We start from the raw sequence: 7,423 nt of genomic DNA, 5'->3' as shown, positions 1-7,423 counted from the left end.
CAGTAATTGTCGTAGGTTGTGGTTTGGTCTGGAAGAGGTTTGTATAGTATGTTTCGGGAAACTATTATCTATAGTCAAGGCACAAACCATAGCAAAAGTGTTGCCATCCTCGTGAATCCCAGAAAATCTTGTGAAATAATTAACTGTAGAAACGATACAAATGAAAGATTATTAATTGTTAATGCCGTCATTGCTGGTGAACAAGTTTGTTTTGTTCTTCTTTTTGCCCCAAACGACATTACAGAACAGTCTATGTTCTTTCAAGATAAGGGCTAAGCTTAGAGAAAACTCCACCTGCCATACAATCATGGCAAGAGATTTTAACTGTCCTCTCATAGATTGGACAAACGTGTCTGGCGGCATGTAAGGGAAAAGCTAAGAACAATACAAGCCATTAATCTAATGACTGAAGGGTATGGCATGAGTGATATTTGGCGGGGAAAATACGGAGAGGGAAGGTACATATGGCGGGATACGAATCAAAACATAATGTGCAGATTAGAATACATTTCGTGTCTGATAGTTTAAAAGGCCGGTGTGGAAGTGTCAATATTGTCCATGCACCGTCATCCGACCACTCGGCAGTTACGTAAGGTACACTTTGAACCTCAAAATGCACCCAAGAGAGACCCGGGGTTCTGGATATTCTATGATATACTTCTTAACTAGAGTTTGGCGACCTCATACATCCATGAAATATTTAGAGCTTTTGTAAATTCCATGCAATTCCATACATTAACATTATTTATGTATGGTTTTGTTCATCATTGACTAACGTACACATGGCACAATAATGAAATTCCCATCATTAATCATAAAGTTGTTTTGAAATTTTTACATTATTTATGTAAACAAGTTCTTCATTATCATATTTGGTATCTGCTTATATTCCACCTATCATAATTACCATGTGTTACATTTATTGAAGACAAGGTATTGAAAACAATGGAATTAAACAATTTCCTCATTAATTATGCAAATTAAGTCCTCATTTGCATGACATGTATATCATTATGAACATCTTTGCCTAAGGTACCCGCATGCGTAATATAATGGCAATCCATCTATCCTCTCTGCAGTTATCCTCTTTGGAATGTCTTGACAAAAACGCCCCTGCAGTTCTGATGTTAGGGAGTGAGCTGAAACTTGCCCCACTTTTTCATGACCCTGAAAGTTATCTACCACCCAAATGTCAAGACCATATCACGTCCGGGATAAGATATACATCGAAAAACTGCGGTGATAGAATATTCTCATTAATTATGCAAATGTGCTCCTATTTTGCATAACTAGTATTATATCTTGTACAACATTGTCTAAGGTACCTACATACCAAAAATCATAAAAGTCCGTTGTTCCTTTCTTGAGTTATCGTCTTCAGACGTTTTTAACAAAAATGCCCCTGCTATCCTGCTAGGGGGACCAAACTTATGTCACTTATTCCTGAGCACAAGAGCTATTGAATATGAAAAAATCGTGACAATAGCGTGTTCAGAACACAATATAGCAAAACCGAAATTTGCACTTCAGTACCAAGGGAAGCCGCTAGGGGGCCCAAAATCTAAGAATTTCTAGCTTTCATCACATTCCACCAACATACCAAGTAGGAAACCAATCCACACAGCCGTTCTTGAGTTATCTTGTTTACACACACACACACAGACAGACAGACAGACAGACAAACGTAGGGTAAAATATAATCTCCATGACATTTCATGGAGGTAATGATAAGACATGTACTCATACGATGAAACTCAAAATCGTTGACGCCCGTGCGAAATATGCCCAAATAGAGGATAAAAGACTTCTATTGGACTTGATAAAAATAGAAATTAGGTCTTTTAGCATGTAATATTCTAAAATGAAAGCAAAGAAGAGAAAAAAAGACGAGTTTACAGCAGGAAAGCAAACAAACTTCTACCTTCAACAATATGAGTCAACTCCATGCCAGGAAAATTAGTGTAAGTACAACCGCGCTAAAGAAAAGTTAGATGAGATTAGACATTTAAAATTGAAAGAATCCATCGTCAAAAGCCGATGTCGTTGGCACGAGAACGGTAAAAAAAGCACCGAATACTTTTTAAACCTAGAAAAAAAGGAATTAAGAAAAAAAGGCACTATTGAGCTATTGACAGACAATAACTCAGTTATCACGGATCCAGGTAAGATTTTGGATCAAGGGAAACGATTTTTGGAATCAATGTATACATCAAAAGAAACAACTCCTCATGACCCAAAGTTTGAAGAATTCCTCACAAATAACGAAATCAACCAACTAACTGGAGACCAACGAGATAATTGTGAATGGAATATAACGGTCGAAGAAGCACTTGCAGCTCTAAAACAGATGGCAAAGAAGAAATTTAAAATAGATCACCGGGGACAGACGGTCTATCGTTTAAGTTTCTTTTATACTTTTGGGGCAAGATTAGAAATGAAATCGTCGACTATTTTAACACTGTATCTGTATCTGTATCAATATAGCCGGTATAACCGCCCTTCGGCGTAACACACCAGCTTCGCAGACACGCGGCGCGGCTGCAGCTGGTTATATTACACCGAAGGACCCGTCACACCCAACCCTTGCACATCTATCTGCAAGCGTTCTTTGAAACTATCCAGAGAAGATGCCCCTACTGTGCTTGGTGATAAAAAATTCCACTCTACGATAGTTCTGGGAAAATACGAATTCTTAAACACATCAATCCTAGGCTGGTAACTCTGGTACTTGAAATCATGACTGTTTCTTGTTCTTTTTTGGGCTGGTATAAGATACTTAAAAGTCGGTACGTCCACCAGTTTATTGGTCATTTTGTACATCATGCAAGGTCTGGACATTTTCCTTCTGTCTTCAAGTGATGTCCACTGCAGATCTGTTTTCATATTGGTAACACTAGCATCCCTGTTGTAGTTGTTTGTACAGAATTTGTCAGCTTGGTTCTGTGCCCTTTCCAGTTAGTCTTTGTCTTTCTTTGTATATATTATTTATTGTTCAGTGCCCTGGGTATGTCTTGAACTGTTAAAATAAGCTGCGTTTCTGATGGTGTGTGTCACTGACATGTCTTTTGTTTTCATGTTAAAGTTTGTTGCATAGTCCTCAAGGTCATTCTGGATAGCCGGCTCGTCAGATTTCGTGCGAATGTACACTCCTTTTTGGTTTTTTGTTTTGTTTGGGTGCCAAGTTAACGTCCACTAGATCCATGTCATGGTCACTTAATCCCGGAACTGCTGTGTTTTTTTTAATTATGTTTGGGTTATTGAAACAAAGACCAGGTCCAAAATATTACATTTTCTAGTTGGTTCCTGAACTGTTTGGACTAGCCCATGGTTATCCACTAGGTGTAGTAGTTTCTGTGCCTGCTCTGTATGGTTCTGAGCGTTGTATGTTGTGATGGCATCCCAATTAATAGCATGGGTGTTGAAATCTCCAAGAATGATTACATTGTCGGAGTTTATCTTAGTTCCCATTTTATTTATAGAGCTGTCAAGTTCACCCAAACTATTACCCTGGTCCGATGGAGGTCTGTAGTATGTACCAATCATAAGCGGCTTCTTTCCTGCAAGTTGGGTTTGTGTCCAAATGAACTCACAGTCTGTGTCTAGATCTGGTCTGTGGGTGACAATCAGATCATCCCTGTTTGCCTGAAATAACCACCTCCTGGGCCAGTTTGTCTGCCTTTACGGTGAACTATATAGCTGTCAGGGAATATTTCGCTGCTTGATATGTTTTCATTGAGCCATGACTCTGTGCCCGCTAGTATGTCTGGTTTATAAGTGTCAATCACTTGGAGGATTGAAAATGATAGATATAAGAATAATGCACAAATGTTGTTTATTACGATCGATAAAAAAATTTTTATCCGGTAGTGAAACTCCTACTCCTACATGGAAGAAGATACAACTGTATTATTTTAAGAAGTTAGGACCTGATCTTTGTATATTGAGACATAACTGCTCGGCAGTCCATGTGTCATCTAAAGATTCACTGTTGCCCTTACCTCTCTATTACCGTAAACTCATACTTACTTGGTATGAAATGAAACCTGTACAGAATGTCAATGATATTGAGGTAAATCAAGTGAATTGGCAATTGTTATGGAACAATGCTTGTATAAGTTACAAGGGCAATATGCTTTATTTTAAGAAATGGATTAGACGACATATTCTTTATGTAAATGATATTGTGGATGATCAGGGTAACTTTATATCTTTTGATGATGTAAAAGCTATTGTTGGTAATGATGCACATGTATTACTACAGTATCATGCTTTAATCAATTCAATTCCCAAACAATGGAAAGGTGTTTCTCGATTAGACAACGAAGAATCTCCTAGTATCAAACTTTGTGGTAAAGACATCCGCTTACTAGACTCTATCTTCTTTAAGAATTTCTGTATCATGCAATACCAAGCAGTCCCAGTCTCACAGAATTTCTGGGAGAAACGATTTCCTATGTACGATTTTCGTTCCATTTCTTGGCATGTACTATGGAAATCTCCCTTCTTGACCACTAAAGAACCCAAACTTATTAGTTTGCAATGGAAGATCTTGCATAATATTTATCCGACCAAAATATTGTTGCATAAGATGAGAATTGTAGAAAATAATAAGTGTATTTTTTGCGATATTATAGAATATATAGAACATTTTTTTCTTTGACTGTAAAATTGTTAAACCATTATGGGATTATGTGGAAAGTTTGTTTAGTTATTCCATATCTCTCACTGTACATGACAATATTTTTGGATACAACCCTCATATGTTAAACAAGTTTCGGTACATCAATGAACTGCTGCTAGTTGCGAAACTATCCATTGTAAAATATAAGTCTACAGTGTCATCCCCGAATTCACTATGTCAAGATGCAGAAATCATTGTGAAAATTTTCAAATCAGAATGTATTCTTAGAAATATGATATAAGCTACACATTGTACAGCTTTCTGTGACATGTAATAAAGTGCCGTGACGAACACGGAATCAGGAAGAAAAAAAAAAAAAAGTGTCAATCACAGTTGCCAATTCATCAGTTTTGTGCAATTACAATTGTGGGGGGAGAATTAGCAATACCACAGAAACGAGGGATCATCCGCCTTCTTCCAAAACAAGGTGACTGTAGAAAACTCGAAAGCTGGAGACCTATTGCGCTCTTAAATACAGACTACAAAATCCGGGCTAAATATTTAGCTCTACGCCTGGAACCCGTATTACCATCTATTATACATGAGAACCAAATAGGATATTTAAAAGGAAGATACATTGGCAGTAACATAAGACGCATCTGGGATATAATCCATGAGACTGAAAGAACACAAACTCCCGGTATTACCTTATTCGTTGATTTTAGAAAGGCTTTTGATACTTTGGAATGGGGTTATTTGGAAAAGGCCCTCATGACTTTTAAATGACCAGTTTTCAGACGATGGGTATCGGTTCTATACAAAAACTCTTGTAGTTGTGTAATCAGTAATGGTTTTACTTCAGACTGGTTCACGTTGAAACGCGGAGTAAGGCAGGGAACCCGCTCTCTGGTCTCCTGTTTATACTAGGCCTAGAATTACTAGCATGTAAATTGCGCTCGGACACAAGCATAGAAGGAATAAGTATAAATAATCAGATAACAAATAACCTTATGACACGACAACTTTCGCAAACAATGTAACCTTGACAAGACGCTGGCTACAATAGAAACATTAGGCCAATTCTCCGAGCTACAGGCAAGTAAAAAGAAAACGGAGGCCATGTGGATCGGAGGATATAAAGGGGGAAAAGACAAACCGCTTGATGTTCACTGGCCAGACAAACTAATTAGGTGTCTACACTTTTCCTTCGACAAGAAAAAAGTTCGAAGAACTAGATTTTGATAAAAAAAACTACCGAAAATGGATAACCTACTTAAAGTTTGGTCAGGAACTGTGATAGGAAGAATGAAGAATACTAATATATATGTGTCTTGCCGTTTCAAAATTAATTTACAACTGCTTTTTTCTTACCACCAAATTTTGAACAAAAAGTTAATGCTACAGGTTGAAGATTGTTAGGGATTGCCGACGATTTTCCGGGGCCGTACGACGGTCGCGGTGCAGCCAAACATGTTCTTAACATAAGCGGCGTTCACCCGAATAACGTTTGTTTGCAAATATTAAATTTCTATAAATTTGAGGATAATTCTGACATTGTGGCCCCTGTAGCAGTATGTAGCCTGGCTTTGTGACACACTTGGTTACAAGTTATTTCCTCTCTTAGTGTTTGTTTGTCTTTTAGTCGTACATGCACCTTTTGAATTTAATTCCCATCATAAAGTTAGAAGTAACACTTGTTCAAGATGTGGGCTTGTAGGTCGAAGATCTACCGAACACAATGGAGAAAGGGGTGTTTAGAAAGAGAGGGTGGACATTTTCCGGCTACAGGCCCGCAATAATATTGATGATGAACACAAATTGAATGAAGAACGCAGATATGGTGCTTGTATGCAGCACAGTCTAGAGAGATACCCACGTAAGCAATGTTACAGGCTCAATCTTGCTTACTGCTCTGTTCCTTTCAATGCACAGTGCAGCTTGAATTCTAAAATTTATATAGGGGGATTTGGAGCGACATATTGACAAGAAACATTGACGCCTCAAACGGGGAAATCAACAGCCAATGCAGTATTTCGATGCAAGAATGTACAACAGTGCTTACCACAGCTACTTAAAACTTTTGAAACAGTATGGCACAAAATAATCCAGAAACTTTTTTATTTCAAATGAGATAGGACAGCCTATAATTCCTAACTAGTAATTACAACCTCTGAGTTAGATTTAGCGAACTGACTCACCTTAACAAGGTTTCAGCCCTCTCTTGGAATTTTAACATCATTTCAAGATTAATCAAAATTAGCATGAAATGCAAACTTTGAAATGTTTCCTATTGAGCATACGATGTCATTATGTGCAGGATAATTTTACCGTTCACACGACCCTTTCTACCATCCCCCATGATGCAAGGTGCAGTTACGTAAGAGACTCACTTAAAGTTGCCTTAAGCTGTCGTTTTCACACGTTGACAGAGTGAATAATGATGTTTTCCAAAATACTGTCTCTTGTTATATAGAAGATGTTAGTCGTTCCCACGACCCTTTAGGACCTTTCCCACCATGTAAGGTGCACTGAAGTGAGCAATCAAATCGCTTTATCAACAAAAGCTACCATTATCACACACGAATAATCTCTAATATTTCAACCAACCACAACGCAGGCCAACCTTGAAAGTCGAGTAACAAGGCAAATTATGTGAGTGATTTTCGGTGAATTTGGCGAATCACAATCTTCGATCTTAGTTACGTGTACGCACCGATTCATGATAATTATAGACTGATCACCCGGTCTGTACAGTCGGGAGGTGGACAGCTAGCTGGCACGACCGACTTCGTCGACAAGAAA

Source organism: Branchiostoma floridae, unplaced genomic scaffold (genome assembly GCF_000003815.2).
Source record: "Branchiostoma floridae strain S238N-H82 unplaced genomic scaffold, Bfl_VNyyK Sc7u5tJ_1341, whole genome shotgun sequence".
In the NCBI taxonomy this organism is placed as follows: Eukaryota; Metazoa; Chordata; class Leptocardii; order Amphioxiformes; family Branchiostomatidae; genus Branchiostoma; species Branchiostoma floridae.
Note: the sequence above shows the minus strand (reverse complement) of the source record.